Source organism: Heliangelus exortis, chromosome Z, assembly GCF_036169615.1.
Source record: "Heliangelus exortis chromosome Z, bHelExo1.hap1, whole genome shotgun sequence".
NCBI lineage: Eukaryota > Metazoa > Chordata > Aves > Apodiformes > Trochilidae > Heliangelus > Heliangelus exortis.
This window is the reverse complement of record NC_092454.1, coordinates 15,619,918-15,627,086: the sequence shown is the minus strand read 5'-3', so window position 1 is coordinate 15,627,086 and position 7,169 is coordinate 15,619,918.

Sequence of the window (7,169 nt, the reverse complement as noted above, 5' to 3'; positions counted from 1 at the left end):
ATTTCCGAGAGTCACATTACAAAACATTACATTTTAGTTGTAAGTCTCAAACTGGTGCATAGTGCATTTTATTTACACAACGGGAAAAAAAAAAAAAAGATTAATCAAACATCCAAATTATCATTAGCCATATCTGTAGTTCAACCTCTGTTAGCCACTTGCATGGCTAAAAATGCTCTGTATTTTTTCCTTTTCCAGAATCACCTCAGTGACACTGTGGAGAAATATGTATTCATTAAGGTAACCTGATAAGCCTTCTGTACACAACATTCATCTGTGTTTGAGAATAATACCAACATGCAAATGTTCTCTTTTAGCACTGGGTTTGTCATGGCAGTGCTGAACAAGGAAGAGCACATCCACCCAGACTGAGTGTTGCTCACCTCTCCCAGGCTACTTTGATGTGAAGCAGCAAACAAATACTAATACTAAAAACTAATGAGAAATGTGTGAATCATACATTTCCCTTCTTCAAGAAAAACAAACAAACCAGAAAAACCTCTCCTATATGAAGCAATGAACTAACTAATAAATGGCAGATGTGAAACCAAGAATTCAGAAGGCATGCTCAGGCGCAGGACTGAGCAAAAGCTGTTTTCCAAAAGCTGGTGATTCAGTTTATAACTGAAGGCCAAAAGGGATAATTAGCTTACCTAGCACGAGGCTACCCTACTAGCAGCCTGTGACCTCCACACAGCTTGCTGGAGAGTTCTGACTTCCCAAATAGTTTTGAAAGCTACTTAGTGCATTTGTTAGGCCAGATGTCCCACCATCTTGTCCCAAATCAGCACCACAGGATTCACCCAGGGGAGTGCCAAACTGAGGTAGCTACATGGCCTGTTCTGATCTTACTGAAACACGCCTTACCAAATGAACTGTTGCTCCTGGGCAGATGGCAATCATTTTCAAGCAATCTTCTCTGTATCAAAGGGCTCAGCATGTCTCCATTGCACAATGACTTGTTCTGTGCACCAAAGGGCTTCACTGTCATGCCTGGAACAAGCCGGGTGTGTGCTATCATGCAAGAGAAAAATAGTTCTGTAGATTCCCTTTGATAGGTATGCCTAGTGAAACAATACCAGTGACTGTTTAATCAAGTTTTAAAGGAAAATAACTGTGGGTCATGCCTCTGACAGAGAGCTGTTCTGTTAATCCTCTCCATCTCTTTACTATTTCAAGTGAGAAAGGAAGACAGGAGTTAATGGAAGCCCAAATGATAGTGGAAAGGGAAACATGCAATGCTTGAAAATGATAGTCTGTTAAATTGTGAGCTGATGTCAAAAATCCTTATACCTTATCTCTGTGACTCAAAGAGGTCAGCTTGCTCCTTTCTTATCTTTGTATTTTCAGAGGAAATGCACAGCTGTGACAGGATGCATGTTAGTATCTGTTTCAATATTATCTGCTGCCCTGGAGAGGCCACACCAAATTTATCTACTGTGTGCAAGTGTCATATTTTTGTGGCCCCATGAAGATCAGCTGACCAGGGAAATCAGCGATATCAGTGTCCTGTGAACACTGTAAGAGAAGGGAGCTGAATTCTAGCATTCTTACCCAACTATTTTCTTTTATATTATTTTAAATATCATGAAGAACAAACGAGTCAAGAAGTTCATGTCCACCAGCTTCATAAACCTTAGTGATTTGGATTCTGCAGAATTACATGAAGCATGCTTAAAAGAATCATATAGTGGCTTAGTGCTTACATACCAGAAGGTGCTAAGCACATAGCTATTTTTTCCTTTTATCCAGAATATAGAACCATAGAATGGGTTGAGTTGGAAGTATCCTTTACAGACCATCTAGTCTAGTTCCCAAAATAAATTCAGCATGCCTTGGCTAGGCCAGCACTTTTCCAGGAACCTCCAAAAGAAAACCTCTGTTTAAAAAGTTACCTGTTCTAATTATAAAAATAAATATATACCGCACCATTTTTGTGTCAGTATACACTGTGTACCACGTGTAGAATTAACATACATGCACATTATTTACAAAGATTTTGTGTATACTGCCTCTTCAGAGGCAACCCACGTGTTTCAGAAACAAATCTTCTCTAACCTGATTTGTAAAAATGCTTTGTGGGCTTTTTTTTAGTAAGCAACAGTGGACATAGAGCATCAGTATGTGTGATATGACTTTTATAGCTTATTTAAATAATCCATTGATATCTACAGAGTCTGGAAAGCATTAAAGATAAACTGACAGAAAATGTTTTGAACTAGCCCTCTATCAGTGATGCAGTTTCATATATTATACACACTGAAATGCTGACAGTTAATTTTAAATTATTCCTTCTTTCAGGCCGTGTAACCTTCCTTGAAAACCACGGACCTATGGACCATATTATTGATGAGAGAAATTATGTCTGGCTGAAAGGTTCGTAAAATGTTGACTATAGATATAAGCTTACTTTAGAACCTGGAGACAACCAGGAAAATATTCCATGTGCAGTTAAGATAATATTAAGAGCAATAAAATGTTGAAAATTTATGCAGCCTGGAAATAATTCTTTCCAGTATCTAGAAGATTTTTTTTTTTTCCCTTGAGAACTTCTTTCCTTCTGTCACTTCCTTCCACCTGTCAAGTGTGTCTTCTATCTCTACCACACCATGTGTGACTGTGCCGATTGTAATTCAACTGTAACTTGGGACACACAGGTGGAGCAGCTGCTGAAGCACCTGCACTATGGAAACAGCACCCGGCCTCTGATTGTTCTGTCTTTTAAGTTCTTAAGACCATCCTCATGCACGATACACACTGTAAACCTCAAACACTGGCTGAACCACTGGCTGCATGACGATTTGCCTGAACAATGGAGAATGAGGTCCTACACTTGGCTTCAGCACTACTAGATATGTGAAATCCCACATCATCCAATAATTATGTATTTTGTAACTTAACTCAGGCACATGTATGGTTTAAAGAACCAACAAACATTCTATCCTTAACCTAAAACATGCGCAAGCAGGCTGTCATGAAGAATTTGAAAAAAGAGGAATATAATTTAAAAGCCTTTCCTGTTAATTATTACTATTATTGCAGTCATGGGATAACTAATGCATTTAGTTTTCTAGTCTCTCATTAATTCCTGCTAGCTGTGTTGGATAGAACATTCTGCAGCATTTTTTATTGCCATAAGTTTGCTACAAGTTTGTCTCACTTTCATGTTTCATTTCCTCTTCTTGAGCTCTTTCAGGAAGCCTGGCAATGATTGTGATGCAGGATCAGCACAAATCCCTACTTTGTTTTTCTTCTTTTCTTTTTTTGCTGACAAGAAGAAGTCAGAGAAATTCAGCTTGCAGTTTAGAGCACTGGATAAAATGCTGATGGTGCTAGACAGGTTTGGAATGCTGACTCAGCTCTAGTGGGGATACTACCACCTCCTTAAATCCAGTTCTTAAAACTTATATGCCTGAAATGTAAGTAATAACTACTAAAGAACACAAGGCATACATGAGTAATATTTTGAACATGTGTTCCTGCCTAAAGAAATAAAAAAGTGAAAATAAAGGTGAGGATATACCAGAGTAAAATGACAAGCTGGGACTTATCTCTCCTAGAAGACTCCTTACAGATGATGAGCCATATAAACCTCTTTCTACTGGAGAGATGTTGGAACGTGTGTTATGACTGTTTCTTGTCAGGAACAGGATTCAATTGCTTTTCAAGTTCTGCAAGATGACTTAGTGCTTTTGGAAAGGGAGGAGGAGACACAAAAGTGGGTATTGCTGTTATTGTATGTAAGTAGAGAACACGATATGAAGCATGTTGGGTGTGAATTCTCAGAAAAGCCAAGAAGTCCTTCCAAGTACATATGAACATATGAATTAGTGGCAGTTTCATAGAAGCATCAAACAGTGATTGCTTGAATTTTGCAGAACAGATTTTTTCATGCCTTTTCTGTTAGCAGAGATGTTGAGTAGTGTGATGGCTTGTGCATGTGACTTCCAAAGCTGTCCTCAGACAAAAACTCATCATCTTTTCACTACCGTCACTTTTCTTTCTTTGAAACATTGAGTTATTTTCTCTGTGTTGCATTCTGTACCCTTTATTCTGGAATGCTATTACAGTTCTACTATTCTGATTTTGACTTTTCCCTCAATTAGCTAAAACCTGGGAGACCAAAGCTGTAGGCAAAATAAAATAGAAAGAATGCAAGTGTCAAGGTAGGGCTAGCATGTTTGTCAGACATAATGGTCTCCAGTCTTTGTTGGCCCACTGTCAATGTAGTACTGAAACAATATTCTGTATTCAAATTTCACTTTGCCTTCATTGTTACCTTCAGTAACTGAATCTATGGAAAAGAAAATATGGGACTGTAATATCATAAGATAGGGTACTTTTGTTACGCATATTTCATCCAAAACACAAAAAGAGAAATGTATGTTATTTAATAAATATAATTTCCAGCAAAAATGTGACCTCTCCAAGAGCACAGAAAATAGTTGGAAATCTGAAGCTAGTAATTTTTTGGTTAGTTGGTTTTTCCCTCCACATTAGTGTGAATTCATCACATCTACATTACATTCTCTAACATTAAAGGTATTCCTGTCTATTTAATCAGTAAGCATTTAGCACTTCCAGAAGATGTGCAGTTTTCCAGCTGGCTATAGTGTACATCCATTGCATTTCAAGTATAAGTTGCAGATACCAAATAGCTATATATCAATAGCTGATACTGTAGCTGCTGAACATTTGACAAAGTAGAATCTGCCGAAGGCACAACTTCTAAGCCAGTATAGCTTTATTAACCTAAGTCAAACCTAGGCAGGGGTTGAATGCTAGGCAATGTTGCTGACTCTTTAAAAATGAAACTGACAACAACAACAGGAAGAGAGTTACTGCAAGTCCTCCTTGCATATCAAACTATGTTTCCTGATATAAATCAGCTACAGATCTGGCTCTCCCAGACTTTCATTAGCATTCAAAAAATAGGAGGCATCCAGTCTGTTCAGGAGCTGCTTGTTGCAAGCATATGTATCAGCATAGCTCTGCCTCTGCTTTTGAATAGAACACATTTATTAAGCAGTTCAGTTCTTCCACCAGTCCTCAGATGGTCAATATTCCTTTACAATAATTTTTTTATCTATTGAGACCACTTGAGGTACTTATGCTTGGAGTTTATATGGTACTAGGAGGCCACTTTTTGTGAAAATAACTTTTACTTATGGTGGGAGTAGATGTCCATCAATCTCAGCTTCCTGGGTGCTGCAGCAGTGAAGTGTATTGTTAAGTGAAAACTGTCACTTAGACAGATCTACTCTTGTATTTCATCTGCAAAGTGTTTCAGCAGTTCACAAACAATTTATTACTGTGCTTCTATGTTGAAAAAGCAACTGTCTTTGAATTTCCAAGATAGATATTACAATAAAAAACCATGTAGATTTAGCCAGCTACACCCGGATTATTTGTGCTGGCAACAATCTGGTTGATTCAGCAGGTTGATTCAGCAATCAACCTGCAAGATTTTGGAGCCAGAAGTATTTTAGTTTGTCAGACTTCATTTTATGTAAAACAATCTCCATTTCACACTCAGATTTCTGAATCTGTCCCTAAGATCTCTTAGCATCTCCTGCAGACCATGTTTGTAGCCACTGCTGTACTCTGAGGAACATAGTACTATAGTACAAGAAAAACAAATTTGACAAAAACATATTGTCCATTTTAAAATCACAATTCAACAGCTCTTGAAAGCCAACTTTTTCATACAAATCCCTCTTATTCATTAGCTGAACTCAGTTCTCCCTTCAGTTTCCTGTATTTTACAACACATAATCAAAGAATAGGCTTGAACTTCCTTTAAGGTTCACTGTATGTTGCCACTGAATCCCATGTTCTATGCTGTTGTAAATTCCATTCTCTGGCTAGGGATCAGTGCAATGAGCTGTGCCTGGGTGACCTGTTATAAATCATTAACAAGAGCTCACTTGTACAGGTATTTCTGGTGAGATGACTTTAAAGTCACCTGGAATGAACTGCTGTGGATTTAGCTGATGAATCTTTTTTGTCCATGATTCCTAAAGATTTTTATTGGATATAATGACTTTGAATGGGAATAGTATGTATTGCTTATGATACTCCTGAAGTAATGATTGCATTTACACCCTCTGATCTTAATGTAAAGAGAACTGTCTGAATATAGAAAAATGGATGGGTTTAGTTCATTTTCTTTGCATTCATTGTTCCAGATCCTTAATCACTTTAGTTATGCATTGGCTCAGTTCACCATACTGGAAGGGGTAATGCTACCTGACAAATTTCTGGTGCAACTGCATCATTCCTTTAGAAGGAGGGATCATTGATCACTGTGTGGTATATGAGATCCATATAGGAGATTTTACAGATACCCTGCTTTGGGCAATGCATAATTCCATTTGATTCTTCCTGGTTACTATCCCCAACACGAGGAGCCACCAAGCAGAATCACACCAAACTGAAGGGGTTTTCAGTTTTCTTCTGTAGATTGCAAAACTCCCAAGTATTACTAAATACACTGAAAAATACAAAAATACAAATGATGTTGTATAGTCTGGTCTTCTTAACCAGCTTTTGTGTGTCATCAGGTAATTTGTACCTTCCTACAAACAATAAAAGGACCATTGGATTTAGGTTTTAAGTTCATTGAGGTGACCTGCAGTCTGATACAATTAATGCAGGATAAATGCAGAAAGTAAATAGAGCCAATAAGGAACTCAGAATACATGTAGACATTCAGCAACCAGGGTGAGTTTACATTTGTAATCTGTGCAATGATTATGACTTTGAACATGTCTGATAAAAAAAGATTTTCCTTGCTAATTAAAGTGTGCTACAGATAGGCTCAAGGAATTTGAATATCCAAGCAGATAACCAAATAATTTCTCTACTAGATCAGACCTTCAAGTCTCATTTTGGTTTTAAGTACACAATTGCACATATCAGCTCTTCCTTCATTCACTGAAACAATCTCATGTCCTATATCAAAGGATGTCAGCTTTTGTTTCTTCCTCTGAATTCTGAGGGGTATGCATTTAGTTATCTTATGCTGTTCTGGATCTTACATAAGAGGAGGATGAGACCAGTATTATATCACTATTATTCTTTCATAAGTTACTTATGAAACTTGTGTTTCTAATTATTTTGCTGAACTTTACTCATATATCTCTTCTTAGCCTTCACTTAAATTACTC